The sequence below is a fragment of the Hypanus sabinus genome, chromosome 17, assembly GCF_030144855.1.
Source record: "Hypanus sabinus isolate sHypSab1 chromosome 17, sHypSab1.hap1, whole genome shotgun sequence".
In the NCBI taxonomy this organism is placed as follows: Eukaryota; Metazoa; Chordata; class Chondrichthyes; order Myliobatiformes; family Dasyatidae; genus Hypanus; species Hypanus sabinus.
The window spans coordinates 3,364,807-3,387,674 of NC_082722.1; the positions used below are offsets into that span (position 1 = coordinate 3,364,807).

At 46.2% G+C, this 22,868-nt stretch overlaps 1 protein-coding gene across 4 annotated transcripts in view; it reads right to left on the reverse strand.

The window, feature by feature from the left end:
• hydin (HYDIN axonemal central pair apparatus protein) overlaps window positions 1–22,868 on the reverse strand; it is a 1,146,554-nt gene that overhangs the window by 15,936 nt on the left and 1,107,750 nt on the right. The gene's annotated exons all lie outside the window — the stretch shown is intronic.

Genomic DNA, 22,868 nt, shown 5'->3' on the forward strand with positions numbered 1-22,868 from the left:
TGCCTCACTCAGGTGACCAGCCAGACTAAAACAGTGAAATTCAGGCACTGACCAATTTTATTTTGAAACATCGCAAAAGGCAAAGCTTAGAGTGGGGGTTGCAATAGAAAAGGGTGATGTGAGAGGCCAGGAGAACCACTGTGGGGCATGAGGAAAAGAAAGGACTGGGAATGGAACTGGAGTACAGAGAGAGGCTGAAAGTGGAACTTTCAGTATGATCAGTCTATAACAATGATAATAGGTGCAAGAATGGGACTATCAGCTACTGTGTTTGTTCTGCTAATTAATAGGTTTAAGCCTGATCTTTTACCTCAGCATTTCTTTCCTGCACCTTCCTGATATCCTAGATTTCCCAGATATTAAAAATCTACTGACCCAGTCATGCATTTGGTAGAGCTGCTGTCTCACACCCCCTGATATCCTGGTTCAATATTGACCTCCAAAGTTTTCCCCATGACTACACAGATCTTCTCTGGGCTTCCCAAAGATAAACGTGCATAGGTTAATTGGCCTCTGTAAATGGTGCAGTTGAGCAGCATAATCTGTGGGGAATTTGAGGACAATCTGGGGAGAATAAACAGGGATGAGTGTAAATGGCAGTCGTTTGTTGACACGGATGTTTGGCAAGAGGCTATGACTCTACGATTTCAGCTCAACCATACTCATCTATTCTCTAATTCAAAAATCCCCAAATCCCTGGAACAGTTGGTGTAGGCCCAAAGCCTCAGTCTCAAGTTCATTATATAGTGGGGCAAGCCAGCACAAACTCACAAAGTGCATAGCAGTGGGAGCAGACTCCCAGCCATAGTTCTGTGGGGAGCGGAGTGAATATCATGGGACAGAATACAAAATCGGTCTGACCCTCACCTCCGTCCTGACACCTAGCCTTTCCAGTTTATCTGGGCCAATGTTTAAAATATCCGAACACTGGGTCATGCCCCAGCGCAGGGGCTAGACCTCACTAGCCTAAAGCCGTTCTCGACATCTCTGAATCAGCTCGCTGCTTAGACTGTTTAGGTGGATAGGCACCAAAACTTCTCCACCTCGACTCATCTTCGAATCGCTTGATCCAACTCCAACACGATCTCTGAAATCGCCTCGAACACAGTACGCCCTGACTTTGCAATGCACCAGCACAGCTCATCCTTCGAGTCACCTCCACCTCTGGTTGCCTCATCATTGTTTGCGGTGATAGTTTACCACAATTTATTTACTTCTAAAAAGTGTAACTAATGATGTTTTTAGCCTTGTTAGCTACCAGTAAGTTGTCGCACAGCTTCAGTAGTGCCAGCTTAAACCGGGAGTTTTCTCTGCCTAAAGTAATGGAATGTCTTACCTACTTTGTTTGATCTATTTCCTTTTTACCAATGTTAAGTTCCTCTGCCACAGTTCACATTAGCAGCTGCTATTTTGCTTTTCTCTTTTTACTTAGTCATCGATATTCTTGCAGTCTGTTTCCTTCTGTCCCAACAGCCCTCTCACGTATTCTCTTTTTCCCTTTCCTCATCAATAGCTTGGTCTCTTCCTCAATCCTGAAACTTTCCCAACCATAAGCTTATTGCTTTCTTTGGTAACGTTTTATAAATACTTTCTTTTGATCTAATACTATCCTTAACTTTCTGGATCAATTTTTTTTCTAGACTTAAAAGGATATTTATCATTTCAAAGCCATGTCTGTAATTCTATAAATATCACTCTTGCTTTCCAATCTCCCATTGACAGCTTAGAACTCATGCCTCTGTAGCTTGCATTATCGAGATTGAAGATCCCAGTTTCAGAATGAACTAAAATTAATGTAAGTTTTATATAAAGTTCCATTGTGTAATGATTGTTAAATCTTAAACAACAGTTTAATAGTAAAGCAGCAAGTAACCCTTTCTCATTGCGTCACACTGGGTGTAAAACAGCCTGTAACCTAGACTTCTCTGCTCCATAAATCAACGTTCACAAACCAGGGCTGAGTTACCTTGGCCGGTTTATAACCATCTCGGCCCTTCTAGTCCGTGCCGAGCGCTTACTCTCACAAATTAAAAAACACATTTCTACGTAAAGACTCTGATATTATAATTAATTTGCCATGTGCATGCATGACCCCTGTATAAAAGGCATTTGAATATTGATATTTGAATACTTGGGCCCTGTATACAAGGCATTTTAATATTAATATTTGAATACTTGGTCCCTGTATAAAAGGCATTTGAGTATTAATATTTGAATACTTGGAGTCCTGTACACAAGGCATTTTAATATTAATATTTGAATTCCTGGGGTCCTGTATAAAAGGCATTTGAATATTAATATTTGAATACTTGGAGTCCTGTATACAAGGTAATTGAGTATTAATATTTGAATACTTGGGCCCTGTATACAAGGCATTTTAATATTAATATTTGAATTCCTGGGGTCCTGTATAAAAGGCATTTGAATATTAATATTTGAATACTTGGGGCCCTGTATACAAGACATTTTAATATTAATATTTGAATACTTGGTCCCTGTATAAAAGGCAATTGAATATTAATATTTGAATCCTTGGGCCCTGTATACAAAGCATTTGAATATTAATATTTGACTACTTGGGCCCTGTAAACAAGATATTTGAATACTTGGAGTCCTGTATACAAGGTATTTGAATATTAATATTTGAATCCTTGGGCCCTGTATACAAAGCATTTGAATATTAATATTTGACTACTTGGGCCCTGTAAACAAGATATTTGAATACTTGGAGTCCTGTATACAAGGTATTTGAATATTAATATTTGAATACTTGGGGCCCTGTATACAAGGCATTTTAATATTAATATTTGAATACTTGGTCCCTGTATAAAAGGCAATTGAATATTAATATTTGAATCCTTGGGCCCTGTATACAAAGCATTTGAATATTAATATTTGACTACTTGGGCCCTGTAAACAAGATATTTGAATACTTGGAGTCCTGTATACAAGGTATTTGAATATTAATATTTGAATCCTTGGGCCCTGTATACAAAGCATTTGAATATTAATATTTGACTACTTGGGCCCTGTAAACAAGATATTTGAATACTTGGAGTCCTGTATACAAGGTATTTGAATATTAATATTTGAATACTTGGGGCCCTGTATACAAGGCATTTTAATATTAATATTTGAATACTTGGTCCCTGTATAAAAGGCAATTGAATATTAATATTTGAATCCTTGGGCCCTGTATACAAAGCATTTGAATATTAATATTTGACTACTTGGGCCCTGTAAACAAGATATTTGAATATTAATATTTGAATACTTGGGCCTTGTATACTAGGCATTTTAATATTAATATTTGAATGCCTGGGGCCCTGTATACAAGGCATTTGAATATTAATATTTTAATACGGGCCCTGTATACTAGGCATTTTAATAATAATATTTGAATTCCTGGGGCCCTGTATACAAGGCATTTTAATATTAATATTTTAATAGTTGGGCCCTGTATACAAGGTATTTGAATATTAATATTTGAATACTTGGGGCCCTGTATACAAGGCATTTGAATATTAATATTTGAATACTTGGGGCCCTGTATACAAGGCATTTGAATATTAATATTTTAATACGGGCCCTGTATACAAGGCATTTGAATATTAATATTTTAATACGGGGTCCTGTATACAAGGCATTTGAATATTAATATTTGAATACTTGGGGTCCTGTATACAAGGCATTTGAATATTAATATTTTAATACGGGCCCTGTATACTAGGCATTTTAATATTAATATTTGAATTCCTGGGGCCCTGTATACAAGGCATTTGAATATTAATATTATAATACTTGGGCCCTGTATACAAGGCACTTGAATATTAATATTTGAATACGGGGTCCTGTATACAAGGCATTTGAATATTAATATTTGAATACGGGCCCTGTATACAAGGCATTTGAATATTAATATTTGAATACGGGGTCCTGTATACAAGGCATTTGAATATTAATATTTGAATACGGGCCCTGTATACAAGGCATTTGAATATTAATATTTGAATACGGGGTCCTGTATACAAGGCATTTGAATATTAATATTTGAATACGGGGTCCTGTATACAAGGCATTTGAATATTAATATTTGAATACGGGCCCTGTATACAAGGCATTTGAATATTAATATTTGAATACGGGTTCCTGTATACAAGGCATTTGAATATTAATATTTGAATACGGGGTCCTGTATACAAGGCATTTGAATATTAATATTTGAATACGGGGCCCTGTATACAAGGCATTTGAATATTAATATTTGAATACATGGGGTCCTGTATACAAGGCATTTGAATATTAATATTTGAATACTTGGGGTCCTGTATACAAGGCATTTGAATATTAATATTTGAATATGGGGCCCTGTATACAAGGCATTTGAATATTAATATTTGAATACTTGGGGTCCTGTATACAAGGCATTTTAATATTAATATTTGAATACGGGGTCCTGTATACAAGGCATTTGAATATTAATATTTGAATACGGAGCCCTGTATACAAGGCATTTGAATATTAATATTTGAATACGGGGTCCTGTATACAAGGCATTTGAATATTAATATTTGAATACGGGGCCCTGTATACAAGGCATTTGAATATTAATATTTGAATACGGGGCCCTGTATACAAGGCATTTGAATATTAATATTTGAATATGGGGCCCTGTATACAAGGCATTTTAATATTAATATTTGAATACTTGGGCCCTGTATACAAGGCATTTGAATATTAATATTTGAATACTTGGGGTCCTGTATACAAGGCATTTGAATATTAATATTTGAATACTTGGGCCCTGTATACAAGGCATTTTAATATTAATATTTGAATACGGGGTCCTGTATACAAGGTCACCAGTGCTTTTTGCTCCTTCTTTCTTTGCTCTACTCAAACTCACTCTGCTTTCATTTCTGAACACTCATTATTTCTCTACATCGCCATTTTCTCCATTCTTAAAAATATGGCTAATCTTCCTTTTTTCCATTTTGTTTTTCTCTTCTAAAAATTAAGCATCTTGGAATATTTAATGTACAGTCTTAGTTGCTTTGAAACCACATCTTTGGATCATAACCTTGTGTGCTATTAATTCACTCACCTTGTTTAAAATTCTGTCTCCTTTCACATAGATACCTTTAATTTGTCCTTTGTCATTTCTGCTGCTCTGACTCTAATTGGAGGCAATCTATTATGTTTGCATGGGTGGTCTTTCCCTGACAAACTCCAATAGTCATTACCTATTACACTACCTGTATAAAGCCTTTCTCCTTTCTCTTTAACTTCCAAAATTTCAACCAGCACCCCACCTGTATCTGAGCCCTAGTTATGCAAATCATTAGGCTGTTGGTCACAGTTTCATATTAAACAAAACCTGTTCTCCCACACAAATATTTTATCCTTGCATTCATCAAGGATTTAGGATCAATTTTATTCACCATGTATTCAGAAAATGCTGGTGTGATGGTTAGGGTATGACATGCAACAGAAAACAACATTCAACAATTACATAGAAAAAAGAATTATGTATAATGAACTTACAAATATAGATATGGAATAAAATGTACATAAAAAGTAATGTGTATTTGCAATACATGTTATAAAAAGCGTTATAGAAAGTGGCCTGAAGTGTTTCCAGTGCCAGGCAGTGACAGGGGAAATAGATGGAGGTTATTTGGAGGGTACTGACTAGAATGGTTAATCAGATTAACTGCTGAGGCAAAGAAACTTTAAGGAAAATGTGAAGTTTTGGTTTAATAGAAATGTAGTGTTTTCCAGAAGGGAGATGTTGAAGAAGGCAGTTTACCGGGTGTGGAGTCTCTGCAGTGAATTTACCGGGTGGGGAGTCTCTGCAGTGAATTTACCGGGTGTGGAGTCTCTGCAGTGAATTTACCGGGTGTGGAGTCTCTGCAGTGAATTTACCGGGTGTGGAGTCTCTGCAGTGAATTTACCGGGTGTGGAGTCTCTGCAGTGAATTTACCGGGTGTGGAGTCTCTGCAGTGAATTTACCGAGTGGGGAGAGACTACAGTGAATTTACCAGGTGGGGAGTGTCTGCAGTGAATTTACCGGGTGTGGAGTCTCTGCAGTGAATTTACCGGGTGGGGAGAGACTGCAGTGAATTTACTGAGTGGGGAGTCTCTGCAGTGAATTTACCGGGTGGGGAGTCTCTGCTGTGAATTTACCGGGTGTGGAGTCTCTGCAGTGAATTTACCGGGTGTGGAGTCTCTGCAGTGAATTTATCGGGTGTGGAGTCTCTGCAGTGAATTTACCGGGTGTGGAGTCTCTGCAGTGAATTTACCGGGTGTGGAGTCTCTGCAGTGAATTTACTGAGTGGGGAGAGACTGCAGTGAATTTACCAGGTGGGGAGTGTCTGCAGTGAATTTACCGGGTGTGGAGTCTCTGCAGTGAATTTACCGGGTGGGGAGAGACTGCAGTGAATTTACTGAGTGGGGAGTCTCTGCAGTGAATTTACCTGGTGTGGAGTCTCTGCAGTGAATTTACCGGGTGTGGAGTCTCTGCAGTGAATTTACCGAGTGGGGAGTCTCTGCAGTGAATTTACCGGGTGGGGAGTCTCTGCAGTGAATTTACCAGGTGGGGAGTCTCTGCTGTGAATTTACCGGGTGGGGAGTCTCTGCAGTGAATTTACCAGGTGGGGAGTCTCTGCTGTGAATTTACCGGGTGGGGAGTGTCTGCAGTGAATTTACCGAGTGGGGAGTCTCTGCAGTGAATTTACCAGGTGGGGAGTCTCTGCTGTGAATTTACCAGGTGGGGAGTCTCTGCTGTGAATTTACCTGGTGTGGAGTCTCTGCAGTGAATTTACCGGGTGTGGAGTCTCTGCAGTGAATTTACCGAGTGGGGAGTCTCTGCAGTGAATTTACCAGGTGGGGAGTCTCTGCAGTGAATTCACCGGGTGTGGAGTCTCTGCAGTGAATTTACCGGGTGGGGAGTCTCTGCAGTGAATTTACCAGGTGGGGAGTCTCTGCTGTGAATTTACCGGGTGGGGAGTCTCTGCAGTGAATTTACCGGGTGGGGAGTCTCTGCAGTGAATTTACCAGGTGGGGAGTCTCTGCTGTGAATTTACCGGGTGGGGAGTGTCTGCAGTGAATTTACCGAGTGGGGAGTCTCTGCAGTGAATTTACCGGGTGTGGAGTCTCTGCAGTGAATTTACCGAGTGGGGAGAGACTGCAGTGAATTTACCGGGTGGGGAGTCTCTGCTGTGAATTTACCGGGTGGGGAGACTCTGCAGTGAATTTAGCGAGTGGGGAGAGACTGCAGTGAATTTACCGGGTGGGGAGTCTCTGCAGTGAATTTACCGAGTGGGGAGAGACTGCAGTGAATTTACTGGGTGGGGAGTCTCTGCTGTGAATTTACCGGGTGGGGAGTCTCTGCAGTGAATTTAGCGAGTGGGGAGAGACTGCAGTGAATTTACCGGGTGGGGAGTCTCTGCAGTGAATTTACCGAGTGGGGAGAGACTGCAGTGAATTTACCGGGTGGGGAGTTTCTGCAGTGAATTTACCGGGTGGGGAGTGTCTGCAGTGAATTTACCGGGTGGGGAGTCTCTGCAGTGAATTTACCGGGTGGGGAGTCTCTGCTGTGAATTTACCTGGTGTGGAGTCTCTGCAGTGAATTTACCGGGTGTGGAGTCTCTGCAGTGAATTTACCGGGTGTGGAGTCTCTGCAGTGAATTTACCGGGTGGGGAGAGACTGCAGTGAATTTACCGGGTGGGGAGTGTCTGCTGTGAATTTACCGGGTGGGGAGAGACTGCAGTGAATTTACCGGGTGTGGAGTCTCTGCAGTGAATTTAGCGAGTGGGGAGTGTCTGCAGTGAATTTACCGGGTGGGGAGTGTCTGCTGTGAATTTACCAGGTGGGGAGTGTCTGCAGTGAATTTACCGAGTGGGGGAGTGTCTGCTGTGAATTTACCGAGTGGGGAGTGTCTGCTGTGAATTTACCAGGTGGGGTGTGTCTGCAGTGAATTTAGCGAGTGGGGAGTGTCTGCAGTGAATTTACCGGGTGGGGAGTCTCTGCAGTGAATTTACCGGGTGGGGAGAGACTGCAGTGAATTTACTGAGTGGGGAGTCTCTGCAGTGAATTTACCAGGTGGGGGGTCTCTGCTGTGAATTTACCGGGTGTGGAGTCTCTGCAGTGAATTTACCGGGTGTGGAGTCTCTGCAGTGAATTTACCAGGTGAGGAGTGTCGGCAGTGAATTTACCGGGTGGGGGGTGTCTGCAGTGAATTTACCAGGCGGGGAGTCTCTGCTGTGAATTTACTGAGTGTGGAGTCTCTGCTGTGAATTTACCGGGTGGGGGGTGTCTGCAGTGAATTTACTGGGTGGGGGGTCTCTGCTGTGAATTTACCGGGTGTGGAGTCTCTGCAGTGAATTTACTGAGTGGGGAGTCTCGGCAGTGAATTTACCGGGTGGGGGGTGTCTGCTGTGAATTTACCGGGTGGGGAGTGTCTGCTGTGAATTTACTGAGTGGGGAGTCTCGGCAGTGAATTTACTGGGTGGGGAGTGTCTGCTGTGAATTTACCGGGTGGGGAGTGTCTGCTGTGAATTTACTGAGTGGGGAGTCTCGGCAGTGAATTTACTGGGTGGGGAGTGTCTGCTGTGAATTTACCGGGTGGGGAGAGACTGCAGTGAATTTACCGGGTGTGGAGTCTCTGCAGTGAATTTACTGAGTGGGGAGTCTCGGCAGTGAATTTACCGGGTGGGGGGTGTCTGCAGTGAATTTACCGGGTGGGGAGTCTCTGCAGTGAATTTACTGAGTGGGGAGTCTCTGCAGTGAATTTACCGGGTGGGGAGTCTCTGCAGTGAATTTACCGGGTGGGGAGTGTCTGCTGTGAATTTACCGGGTGGGGAGTCTCTGCAGTGAATTTACCGGGTGGGGAGTGTCTGCAGTGAATTTACCGGGTGGGGTGTCTCTGCTGTGAATTTACCGGGTGGGGGGTCTCTGCTGTGAATTTACCGGGTGTGGAGTCTCTGCAGTGAATTTACCGGGTGGGGAGAGACTGCAGTGAATTTACCGGGTGTGGAGTCTCTGCAGTGAATTTACTGAGTGGGGAGTCTCGGCAGTGAATTTACCGGGTGGGGGGTGTCTGCAGTGAATTTACCGGGTGGGGAGTCTCTGCAGTGAATTTACCGGGTGGGGAGTCTCTGCAGTGAATTTACCGGGTGTGGAGTCTCTGCAGTGAATTTACCGAGTGGGGAGTGTCTGCTGTGAATTTACCAGGTGGGGAGTGTCTGCAGTGAATTTACCGAGTGGGGGAGTGTCTGCTGTGAATTTACCGAGTGGGGAGTGTCTGCTGTGAATTTACCAGGTGGGGTGTGTCTGCAGTGAATTTACCGAGTGGGGGAGTGTCTGCTGTGAATTTACCGAGTGGGGAGTGTGTGCAGTGAATTTACCGGGTGGGGGGTCTCTGCTGTGAATTTACCGAGTGGGGAGTCTCTGCAGTGAATTTACCGGGTGGGGAGTGTCTGCAGTGAATTTACTGAGTGGGGAGTCTCTGCAGTGAATTTACTGAGTGGGGAGTCTCTGCAGTGAATTTACCGGGTGGGGAGTCTCTGCAGTGAATTTACCGGGTGGGGAGTGTCTGCTGTGAATTTACCGGGTGGGGAGTCTCTGCAGTGAATTTACCGGGTGGGGAGTGTCTGCAGTGAATTTACCGGGTGGGGTGTCTCTGCTGTGAATTTACCGGGTGGGGAGTGTCTGCTGTGAATTTACCGGGTGGGGAGTGTCTGCAGTGAATTTACCGGGTGGGGAGTTTCTGCAGTGAATTTACCGGGTGGGGAGTGTCTGCAGTGAATTTACCGGGTGGGGAGTCTCTGCTGTGAATTTACCGGGTGGGGAGTCTCTGCAGTGAATTTACCGGGTGGGGAGTCTCTGCTGTGAATTTACCGGGTGGGGGAGTGTCTGCTGTGAATTTACCGAGTGGGGAGTGTCTGCAGTGAATTTACCGGGTGGGGAGTCTCTGCAGTGAATTTACCGGGTGTGGAGTCTCTGCAGTGAATTTACCGGGTGGAGGGTCTGTTGGTGGGACAGCTTATGCTAGCTTTCATATGCTGCACCAAACTAGACAGTAAAAGCTGATGTGAACCTGCCCTCTATGATCTCGTGTAGAATTGCACCCACATGTTCTGTGGAAGATGGAGTTTTACGAATTACCATTTCCATAATTTTAGTAATCCAGTGTTGACTCACAAGAAGCTAGATGTACAATTTTCTTTATTTCACTTCCTACCCTGGCTGTATGTACCTTTCCCAGAATTCTCCCCCACTGCTGTGAACAGCCTGCAAAACTCCAGTTCTACCTTGGACTACAGTGCCTATTAAAACACAAAACAAATGATTGCATAAATATTCACCCCCATCAAATCAGTATTTAGTACTGCCTCCTTTGGTAGCAATTACAGCCTGGAGTACGTGTCGATAGGTCTCTCTTAGCTTTGAATATCTGGACACCGCAATTTATCCCCATTCTTCTTTACCCGACTGCTCGTGCCCTGCCATATTGCGTGGGAATCAAGCCCAGCTATAAATTCTCAATTGCATTGATGTCTGCACTCTGACTTGGCCACTCCAGGACATTAACTTTGCAGTTTTAGGCCATTCCAGTATAGCTTCAGCTTTATGTTTGGGATCACTGTCTTGCTGGAAAAGGAATCCTCCCAAATCACGGTTCTCTTGCATTGGGTTTTCCTGCAGGATTTCCCTGTAAATTGCTGCATACATTTTACCCTCTACCTTCACAGGCCTTCCAGTGCCTGCTGCAGTGAAGCATGATGCAGCCACCACTATACATCACAGGAGGCAAACACAGCATTTAGTCTGATGGCCAAAAAGCTCAATTTTGGTTTCTCTGATCATAGAATCTTCTTTCAGGGGCTTCAGAGTCTCCCAAATGCCTTCAGACAAACTAGCTGATCTGAGTTCTTTCAACAGCATCTTTCCCTTTGTCACTCTGTCATAAAGCTATGACTGGTGCAACAGTTGTTGTATGCGCAGTCTCTCCCATCTCAGTCTCTGAAGTTTGTAACTCCAGGAAGTCATAGACCTCTTGGTGACGCCACTCACCAACTACACAGTCACTCAGGTTTTGAGGATGACTTGCTCTAAGTCGGATGTACAGCTGTGCCATTCTTTCCATTTTTAATGAATGATTTAACTGTATTCCAAGGGATATTCATAGAAACATAGAAAACCTACAGCACAATACAGGCCCTTTGGCCCACAAAGCTGTGCCAAACATGTACTTACTTTAGAAATTACCCAGGGTTACCCAGAGCCCTCTACTTTTCTAAGCTCTATGTATCTATGCAGGAGTCTCTTAAAAGACCCTATCGTTTACACCTCCACCGTCATCACTGGCAGCCCATTCCACACACTCCTACTCTCTGCGTAAAAAACTTACCTCAGCTTACCCGCTGAGTGTGGGTAGGTGGGACTAGGTGAGATTAAGAGTTCGGCATGGACTAGGAGGGCCGAGATGGCCTGTTTCTGTGCTGTGATTGTTATATGGTTATAACATCTCCTCTGTACCTGCTTCCAAGCACTTTAAAATTGTGCCCTCTCGTGTTAGCCATTTCAGCTCTGGGGAGAAACCTCCGACTATCCACACGATCAATGCCTCTCGTCATCTTATACACCTCTATCAAGTCACCTTTCATCCTCCATCGCTCCAAGGAGAAAAGGCCAAGTTCACTCAACCTATTCTCATAAGGCATGCTCCCCAATCCAAGCAACATCCTTGTAAATCTCCTCTCCACCTTATCTATGGTTTCCACATCCTTCCTGTAGTGAGGTGACCAGAACTGAGCATAGTACTCCAAGTGGGGTCTGACCAGGGTCCTATATAGCTGCAACATTACCTCTCGGCTCCTAAACTCAATCCCACGGTTGAAGTAGACCAATATGCCTTCTTAACCACACAAGCAATCTGTGCAGCAGCTTTGATTGTCCTATGAACTCAGGCCCCAATATCCCTCTGATCCTCCACACTGCCAAGAGTCTTGCCATTAATGCTATATTCTGCCATCATATTTGACCTACCAGAATGAATCACTTCACACTTATCTGGGGCGAACTCCATCTGCCACTTCTCAGCCCAGTTTTGTATTGCATCAATGTCCCACTGTAATCTCTGACAGCCCTCCACACTATCCACAATATCCCCAATGTTTGTGTCATCAGCAAATTTACGAACAGATCCCTCCACTTCCTCATCCAGGTCATTTGTGAAAATCATGTAGACAAGTGGTCCAAACCAGTTCCCTGAGGCACCCAAGCAGTAGGGGTCCCAGAACAAATCCCTGAGGCACACCACTGATGACCGACCTCCATGTAGAATATGACCCGTCTAGAACCACTCTGTCTTCTGTGGGCAAGCCAGTTCTGGATCCACAAAGCAATGTCCCCTTGGATCCCATGCCTCCTTACTTTCTCAATGAGCCTCACATGGGGTACCTTATCAATGCCTTGCTGAAATCCATATACACTACACCTACTGCTCTTCCTTCATCAATGTGTTTAGTCACATCCTCAAAGAATTCAGTCAGGCTCATAAGGCACAACCTGCCCTTGACAAAGCCATGCTGACTCACTGGTCTATCACTTCCCGAGCTATCTCTATTCCCTTTCTTGAATAAAGGAACAACATCTGCAACCCTTCAGTCCTCTGGAACATCTCCCATCTGCATTGATGATGCAAGATCTTTGCCAGAGGCTCAGGAATCTCCTCCCTCACCTCCCACAGTAGTCTGGCATACATCTCATCTGTTCCCAGAGACTTATCCAACTTGATGCTTTCCAAAAGCTCCAGCACATCCTCTTTCTTAATGTCTATATGCTCAAGCTTTTCAGTCCGCTGTATGTCAACCCTACAATCGCCAAGGTCCTTTTCCGTAGTGAATACAGACAGACATACTTTATTGATCCCGAGGGAAATTGGGTTTCGTTACAGTTGAACCAACCAAGAATAGTGTAGAGATATAGCAATATAAAACCATAAATAATTAAATAATAATAAGTAAATTTTGCCAAGTGGAAATAAGTCCAGGACCAGTCAATTGGCTCAGGGTGTCTGACACTCTGAGGGAGGAGCTGTAAAGTTTGATGGCCACAGGCAGGAACGACTTCCTATGATGCTCAGTGTTGCATCTCGGTGGAATGAGTCTCTGGCTGAACGTACTCCTGTGCCTAACCAGTACATTATGGAGTGGATGGGAGACATTGTCCAAGATGGCATGCGACTTGGACAGCATCCTCTTTTCAGACACCACCATCAGAGAGTCCAGTTCCACCCCCACAACATCACTGGCCTTACGAATGAGTTTGTTGATTCTGTTGGTGTCTGCTACCCTCAGCCTGCTGCCCCAGCACACAACAGCAAACATGATAGCACTGGCCACCGCAGACTCGTAGAACATCCTCAGCATCGTCTGGCAGATGTTAAAGGACCTCAGTCTCCTCAGGAAATAGAGACAGCTCTGACCCTTCTTGTAGACAGCCTCAGTGTTCTTTGACCAGTCCAGTTGATTGTCAATTCGTATCCCCAGGTACTTGTAATCCTCCACCATGTCCACACTGATCCCTTGGATGGTAACAGGGGTCACCGGTGCCTTAGCCCTCCTCAGGTCCACCACCAGCTCCTTAGTCTTTTTCACATTAAGCTGCAGATGATTCTGCTCACACCATGTGACAAAGTTTCCCACCGTAGCCCTGTACTCCATCTCATCTCCCTTGCTGATGCATCCAACTATGGCAGAGTCATCAGAAAACTTCTGAAGATGGCAAAACTCTGTGCAGTAGTTGAAGTCCGAGGTGTAGATGGTGAAGAGAAAGGGAGAAAGGAGAGTCCCCTGTGGAGCCTCAGTGCTGCTGACCACTCTGTCTGACACACAGTGTTGCAAGCGCATGTACTGTGGTCTGCCAGTCAGGTAATCAATAATCCATGACACCAGGGAAGCATCCAGCTGCATCACTGTCAGCTTCTCACCCAGCAGAGCAGGGCGGATGGTGTTGAACGCACTGGAGAAGTCAAAAACCATGACCCTCACAGTGCTCGCCGGCTTGTCCAGGTGGATGTAGACACAGTTCCGCAGGTAGACGATGGCATCCTCAACTCCTAGTTGGGGCTGGTAGGCGAACTTGAGGGGGTCTAAGTGGGGCCTAACCCTAGGCCGGAGCTGCTCTAGAACAGGTTTCTCCAGGGTCTTCATGATGTGGGAGGCCAATGCCACCGGTCTGTAGTCATTGGACCCACTGGGGCGCGGCGTCTTCAGTACAGGAACGAGGCAGGACATCTTCCACAGCACAGAAACCCTCTGGAGACTCAGGCTCAGGTTGAAGACATGGTGAAGGATAGATCCTATGTGCCCCCACATAGCTGGGGGGCACAGACTTTGAGCACCCTGGGGCTGACACCATCCAGGCCTGCAGCCTTGCTTGGGTGGAGACGTTTCAGCTGTCTTCTCATCTGTTCAGCTGTGAAGCCCACCGTGGTGGTTTCAGATGTGGGAGGGGTGTAGTCACGAGAGCAGGGTGGGGGGCTGTGAGGAGGGGTAGGATGGGAGAGTGGAGTATGTGTTGATTGGGGGCTGACAACAGATTAATAATGTGGGGGATGGGCAGGGGCCACAGTGTCAAATCTATTGAAGAACAGGTTAAGTTCGTTGTCCCTGTCCACACTGCCTTCAGCTCCTCAGTTGCTAGTTTGCCAGAACCCAGTGATGGTCCTCATCCCACTCCAGACCTCTCTCATGTTGTTCTGCTGGAGTTTCCGCTCAAGCTTCCTCCTATACCTGTCAGGTCCCTCTGTATTGTCCTCAGCTCCTCCCTATATCCATCTCTAAACACCCTTTTTTTAACTGAAGGGAAGTATTAATTAAGTATCTCCACTATCTCCTCCAGTTCCATACACACTTTTCCACTGTCACACTTGATCGGTTCTATTCTCAAATGTCTTACATAAGAAAAAGAACAAGAAATAGGAGCAGGAGTAGGCCATCTGGCCCATCGAGCCTGCCCCACCATTCAATAAGATCATGGCTGATCTGTCCGTAAACTCCGCTCCATCTACCTGCCTTTTCCCCACAACCCTTAATTCCCCTACTATGTAAAAATCTATCTTACTGTTTCTTAAATATATTTAGTGAAGAAGCCTCAACTGCTTTCCTAGGCAGAGAATTCCACAGATTCACCACTCTCTGGAAAAAGTTTCTCCTCATCTCCGTCCTAAATCTTCTCCCCTGAATCTTGAGGCCATGTCCCCTAGTTCTAGTCTCACCTACCAATGGAAACAACTTTCCCTCTTCTATCTTATCTATCCCTTTCAAAATTTGGATGCTTCTATAAGGTCCCCTCTCATTCTTCTGAATTCCAAAGAGTATCGTTCCAGGTGACTCAATCTCTCCTCATAGGTTAACCGCTTCATCCCTGGAATAAACCTAGTGAACCTCCTCTGCACTGCCTCCAAAGCTGGTATATCCTTCCTCTTGTTCTTCACATACTTGTAGAATGTCTTGGGGTTTTCCTTAATCCTGCTCGGCAAGGCCTTCTCATGGTCCTTTCTGGCTCTCCTAATTTCATTCTTAAGCTCCTTCCTGCTAGGCTTATAATTTTATTGATCTCTATCATTACCTTTCATAAGCATTTTTTTCTTGACTAGATTTTTAACAGTCTTTGTACACCATAGTTCCTGTACCCTACCATCCTTCTATCTAATTGGAACATACCTGTGGAGAATGCCACACAAATATCCCCTGAATATTTGCCACATTTCTGCCATATATTTCCCTGAAAACATCTGCTCCCAATTTATGCTTCCAAGTTCCTGCCTGATAGCTTCATATTTCTCTTTGCAGCAATTAAACGCTTTCCTAACTTGTCTGTCCCTAACCTGCTCCAATGCTATGGTAAAGGAGACAGAATTGTGATTACAGTCTCCATAATGCTCTCCCATTGACCTGACACCTGATCAGGTTCATTTCCCAATACCACGTCAAGTACAGCCTCTCCTCCTGTAGGCTTATCTACATATTGTGTCAAGAAACCTTTCTGAACACACCTAACAAACTCCACCCCATTTAAACCCCTGCCCTAAGGAGATGCTAATCAATATTTGGGAAATAAAAATCCCCAGCGTGAATACCCTGTTATTATTGCACTTTTCCAGAACCTGTCTCCTATCTGCTCCTCGATGTCCCTGTTACTACTGGGTGGTCTATAAAAAACACCCAGTAGAGTTATTGACCCCTTCCTGTTTCTAACTTCCACCCACAGAAACTCAGTAGACAACCCCTCCATGACTTCCTCCTTTTCTGCAGCCGTGACACTATCTCTGATCAACAGTGCCACATCCCCACCTCTTTTGCCTCCCTCCCTGTCCTTTCTGAAATCTAATTAACCATTCCTGCCCTTAATGGCCACAACATCATCGCTTCAAGTACTGATCTACGCTCTAAGCTCATCCGCTTTGTTCATGATACTCCACGCATTAAAATAGACACATCTCAAACTATCGGTCTGAGCATACCCCTTCTTTATCACCTGCCTATCCTTCCTCTCACACCGTCTACAAGCTTTCTCTATTTGTGAGCCAACCGCCCCTTCCTCCGTCTCTTCAGTTCAGTTCCCACCCCCCAGCGATTTTAGTTTAAACTCTCCTCAATAGCCTTAGCAAACCTCCCTGCTAGGATACTGGTGCCCTTCAGATTCAAATGCAACCTGGCCTTTTTGTACAGGTCACACCTTCCCCAAAAGAGGTCCCAATGATCCAGAAATCTGAATCCCTGCCCCCTGCTCCAATCCCTCAGCCACGCATTTACTCCCCACCTCATCCTATTCCTATTCTCACTGTCACGTGGCACAGGCAATAAGCTCGCGATTACTACATTTGCAGTCCTGCTTCTCAACTTCCTTCCTAACTCTCTGTAATCTGTTTCAAGGACCTTTTCCTACCTATGTCGTTGGTACCAATATTTACCATGACCTCTGGCTGTTTACCTTCCCGCTTCAGGAAATCATGGATGCAATCAGAAACATCCTGGACCCTGGAAGCAGCTGAGGTTTTTTCACTAAATATATTTAAGAAACAGTTAGATCAGATTTTACATGGTAAGGGAATTAAGGATTATGGGGTAAAGGCAGGTAGATGGAGCTGATGGAGATCAGCCATGATCTAATTGAATGGTGGGGCAGGCTTGATGGTCCAAATGGCCTACTCCTGCTCCTATTTTTTATGTTCTTATTATGTTCTGGCACCTGGGAGGCAAACTACCATCCGTGTTTCTTTCCTGCGTCCACAGAATCGCCTGTCTGACCCCCTAACTATAGCGTTCCCTATCAGTACTGCCACCCTCTTTCTTTCCCTACCCTTCTGAGCCGCAGGGCCAGACCACCCCCGCACCAGCAGTACTCAAACAGGAGTACTTATTGTTAAGTGAAACAGCCACAGGGGTATTCTCTAGTATCTGATTCTTGCCCTTCCCTCTCCTGACTGTTACCCACTTATCTATCGCCTGAGGCCCTGGTGATAACTCCTCTCTATTACCTCCTCACTTCTCCTGACCAGACGATGGACATTGAGCTGCATCTCCAGTTCCCTAACCCGTTCTCTAAGGAGCTGTAGCTTGACACACCTGGCGCAGATGTGGCTGTCCGGGAAGCTGGGAGTCTCCCAGACATCCCACATCTGACACCCAGTACAGAACTCCGGCCTCACAGTCATACTTCCAATTCTTCACAAGTAACTTACCTGGCCTCGAACCGTTATCGGCAAAGCCCTGTTGAACCATAGCTCTCCTACTCTGTCTCCCTCTACTCCTCTAACACCCGCTCTATAAAGCTGTCTTCTTTTGAATCTTTCTCGCTGGCCTAACTCGCTAACGTCCACACGCTTGCGCAGTCGTGCCTTGGTCAAACTGCTGAGGAAAAAACTGTCTTTTTTAAATCCTTCCCGCCGGTCTAACTCGGTGACTTGCAAATTTTCTTGCATCCATCTCCTGATCTGTACTTTTCAATAACCATTTTGCAGAGTTGCTTGGTGTGTTCTTGTCTTATGGTGTAGTTTTTGCAAGGATACTGACTCACCAGCAGTTGGACTTTCCAGACACAGGTGTATTTTCACTACAATCAATTGAAACTGCACTGAGACTATCTCCATGTTTCTAATTATGTGTCTCCTGAAACCCATTGGCTGACCAGTGATGATTGGGTGTGTCATATTAAAGAGGATGAATACTTATGCAATCAATTATTTTGTGTTTTATATTTATGACTAATTTAGATCACATCGTCGAGATCTGTTTTCACTTTGACATGAATGAGTCCTTTTCTGATGATCAGTGCAAAAAAGTCAAATCCATTGTGTTTAATTTGCACAATGTTGCAAAACAATAAAACATGAAAACTTCCGGGGGGAGTGAAAGGCTTTGTAATCTCCCTACATTATGTAATTTATATGTTTGTCATGAACAAATACATGAGTAAAACATAGTGTAACAACAATATAACATTTTGTCTCTTGCTGAACTTTCAAGCAATTTATATCCTAAGTATTTATGCCCTTGACAATAAACTTGAACCTGAATCTCTCAGTAGGACTTCCCCCTTAGTCCAACATGGATCGTGACATCTGCCACAACCAAGCCCCTTTCCGGTCCGAAGGAGACATTCTTCACCCTTGCACTAGGTAGGCAGCACAGCAGAAAGCAGTAAATGATCTCCGAACCATTCTCCAATGGGTGTGTGGTAGAACGGCACAGGTTAGATATGATAGCTTGCCTCTGACTTTTGAACATTACATATGTTAATAGCATTGTCTAATTCTGGCTTGTAGCTTTGCCAGCTTGGTCTTTCATTCTGAGGTGTTGCTGGAATTGCCCCTGACATGTCCCCCTGCACTCTTCAGTGAATAAGGGTTGTTCTCTGGTTTGCTACTGACGGTAGGTGAGAAAATCCTGTGCAGGTTATCAGTGAGTATAGTACTGTTGGTGGCTGCCGTGCCTCCTTCATGTCCAGTCCCGAGTTGTCGGATCTGATTACTATGGCAGTAGTACTGCATAATGTCCTGAAAAGCATTTGCACCTCGAACAGGAGTGTGTGGTGGTGACTCCACCCAACAGGAGTGTGTGGTGGTGACTCCACCCAACAGGAGTGTGTGGTGGTCACTCCTACCAACAGGACAGTGTGGTGGTCACTCCTACCAACAGGAGAGTGTGGTGGTCACTCCTACCAACAGGAGTGTGTGGTGGTCACTCCACCCAACAGGAGTGTGTGGTGGTCACTCCTACCAACAGGACAGTGTGGTGGTCACTCCTACCAACAGGATAGTGTGTGGTGGTCACTCCTACCAACAGGATAGTGTGTGGTGGTCACTCCTACAAACAGGACAGTGTGGTGGTCACTCCTACCAACAGGATAGTGTGTGGTGGTCACTCCTACAAACAGGACAGTGTGGTGGTCACTCCTACCAACAGGATAGTGTGTGGTGGTCACTCCTACAAACAGGACAGTGTGGTGGTCACTCCTACCAACAGGATAGTGTGTGGTGGTCACTCCTACAAACAGGACAGTGTGGTGGTCACTCCTACCAACAGGATAGTGTGTGGTGGTCACTCCTACAAACAGGACAGTGTGGTGGTCACTCCTACCAACAGGATAGTGTGTGGTGGTCACTCCTACAAACAGGACAGTGTGGTGGTCACTCCTACCAACAGGATAGTGTGTGGTGGTCACTCCTACAAACAGGACTGTGTGGTGGTCACTCCTACAAACAGAAGTGTCTGGTGGTCACTCCTACAAACAGGACAGTGTGGTGGTCACTCCTACCAACAGGAGTGTGTGGTGGTCACTCCTACCAACAGGAGTGTGTGGTGGTCACTCCTACCAACAGGAGTGTGTGGTGGTCACTCCTACAAACAGGAGTGTCTGGTGGTCACTCCTACCAACAGGAGTGTGTGGTGGTCACTCCACCCAACAGGAGTGTGTGGTGGTCACTCCACCCAACAGGAGTGTGTGGTGGTGACTCCACCCAACAGGAGTGTGTGGTGGTCACTCCTACCAACAGGAGTGTCTGGTGGTCACTCCTACCAACAGGACAGTGTGGTGGTCACTACTACAAACAGGAGTGTGTGGTGGTCACTCCTACAAACAGGACTGTGTGGTGGTCAGTCCTACAAACAGGAGAGTGTGGTGGTCACTCCACCCAACAGGAGAGTGTGGTGGTCACTCCACCCAACAGGAGTGTGTGGTGGTCACTCCTACAAACAGGACTGTGTGGTGGTCAGTCCTACAAACAGGAGGGTGTGGTGGTCACTCCTACCAACAGGAGAGTGTGGTGGACACTCCACCCAACAGGATAGTGTGTGGTGGTCACTCCTACAAACAGGACTGTGCGGTTGTCACTCCTACCAACAGGAGTGTGTGGTGGTCACTCCTACAAACAGGACAGTGTGGTGGTCACTCCTACAATCAGGAGTGTGTGGTGGTCACTCCTACCAACAGGAGTGTGTGGTGGTCACTCCTACCAACAGAACAGTGTGGTGGTCACTCCACCCAACAGGAGTGTGTGGTGGTCACTCCTACCAACAGGACAGTGTGGTGGTCACTCCTACAAACAGGAGTGTGTGGTGGTCACTCCTACCAACAGGACAGTGTGGTGGTCACTCCTACCAACAGGAGTGTGTGGTGGTCACTCCTACCAACAGGACAGTGTGGTGGTCACTCCTACAAACAGGAGTGTGTGGTGGTCACTCCTACCAACAGGAGTGTGTGGTGGTCACTCCACCCAACAGGACAGTGGGATGATGCATCACTCCCCTGTACTGAACCCGTCCGTCACTCTCTTGTTCTGAACACTTTTAATCTCACCCTCTCCCAGTGTGTGGTATCCTCCTGTTTCAAATCGTCCATCAGTGTCCCTGTACCTAAGAAAATCAAGGTAGCATGCCTGCACAATTGGCAACCTGTCACACTCATCTCAATTACAAGCAAATGAGGTGCACATCACACGGCCACGAGCTCATCCTGAGACTAGACTCCATGCGTCATGAGGTGCACATCACACGGCCACGAGCTCACCCTGAGACTAGACTCCATGCATCATGAGGTTCACATCACACGGCCACGAGCTCACCCTGCGACTAGACTCCATGAGGTGCACATCACACGGCCACGAGCTCACCCTGAGACTAGACTCCATGAGGTTCACATCACACGGCCACGAGCTCACCCTGAGACTAGACTCCATGAGGTTCACATCACAAGGCCACGAGCTCACCCTGAGACTAGACTCCATGAGGTTCACATCACACGGCCACGAGCTCACCCTGAGACTAGACTCCATGAGGTGCACATCACACGGCCACGAGCTCACCCTGCGACTAGACTCCATGAGGTTCACATCACACGGCCACGAGCTCACCCTGAGACAAGACTCCATGAGGTGCACATCACACGGCCACGAGCTCATCCTGAGACTAGACTCCATGAGGTTCACATCACACGGCCACGAGCTCACCCTGAGACTAGACTCCATGAGGTTCACATCACACGGCCACGAGCTCACCCTGAGACTAGACTCCATGAGGTTCACATCACACGGCCACGAGCTCACCCTGCGACTAGACTCCATGCGCCATAAGGTGCACATCACACGGCCACGAGCTCACCCTGAGACTAGACTCCATGAGGTTCACATCACACGGCCACGAGCTCACCCTGAGACTAGACTCCATGAGGTTCACATCACACGGCCACGAGCTCACCCTGAGACTAGACTCCATGAGGTTCAGATCACACGGCCACGAGCTCACCCTGAGACTAGACTCCATGCGTCATGAGGTGCACATCACACGGCCACGAGCTCACCCTGAGACTAGACTCCATGAGGTTCACATCACACGGCCACGAGCTCACCCTGAGACTAGACTCCATGAGGTTCACATCACACGGCCACGAGCTCACCCTGAGACTAGACTCCATGAGGTGCACATCACACGGCTACGAGCTCACCCTGAGACTAGACTCCATGAGGTTCACATCACACGGCCACGAGCTCACCATGAGACTAGACTCCATGAGGTTCACATCACACGGCCACGAGCTCACCCTGAGACTAGACTCCATGAGGTTCACATCACACGGCCACGAGCTCACCCTGAGACTAGACTCCATGAGGTGCACATCACACGGCTACGAGCTCATCCTGAGACTAGACTCCATGAGGTTCACATCACACGGCCACGAGCTCACCCTGAGACTAGACTCCATGCGTCATGAGGTTCACATCACACGGCCACGAGCTCACCCTGAGACTAGACTCCATGAGGTTCACATCACACGGCCACGAGCTCACCCTGAGACTAGACTCCATGTGGTTCATATCACACGGCCACGAGCTCACCCTGAGACTAGACTCCATGCGTCATGAGGTTCACATCACACGGCCACGAGCTCACCCTGAGACTAGACTCCATGAGGTTCACATCACACGGCCACGAGCTCACCCTGAGACTAGACTCCATGAGGTTCACATCACACGGCCACGAGCTCACCCTGAGACTAGATTCCATGCATCATGAGGTGCACATCACACGGCCACGAGCTCATCCTGAGACTAGACTCCATGAGGTTCACATCATACGGCCACGAGCTCACCCTGAGACTAGACTCCATGAGGTTCACATCACACGGCCACGAGCTCACCCTGAGACTAGACTCCATGAGGTTCACATCACACGGCCACGAGCTCACCCTGAGACTAGACTCCATGTGGTTCACATCACACGGCCACGAGCTCACCCTGAGACTAGACTCCATGTGGTTCACATCACACGGCCACGAGCTCACCCTGAGACTAGACTCC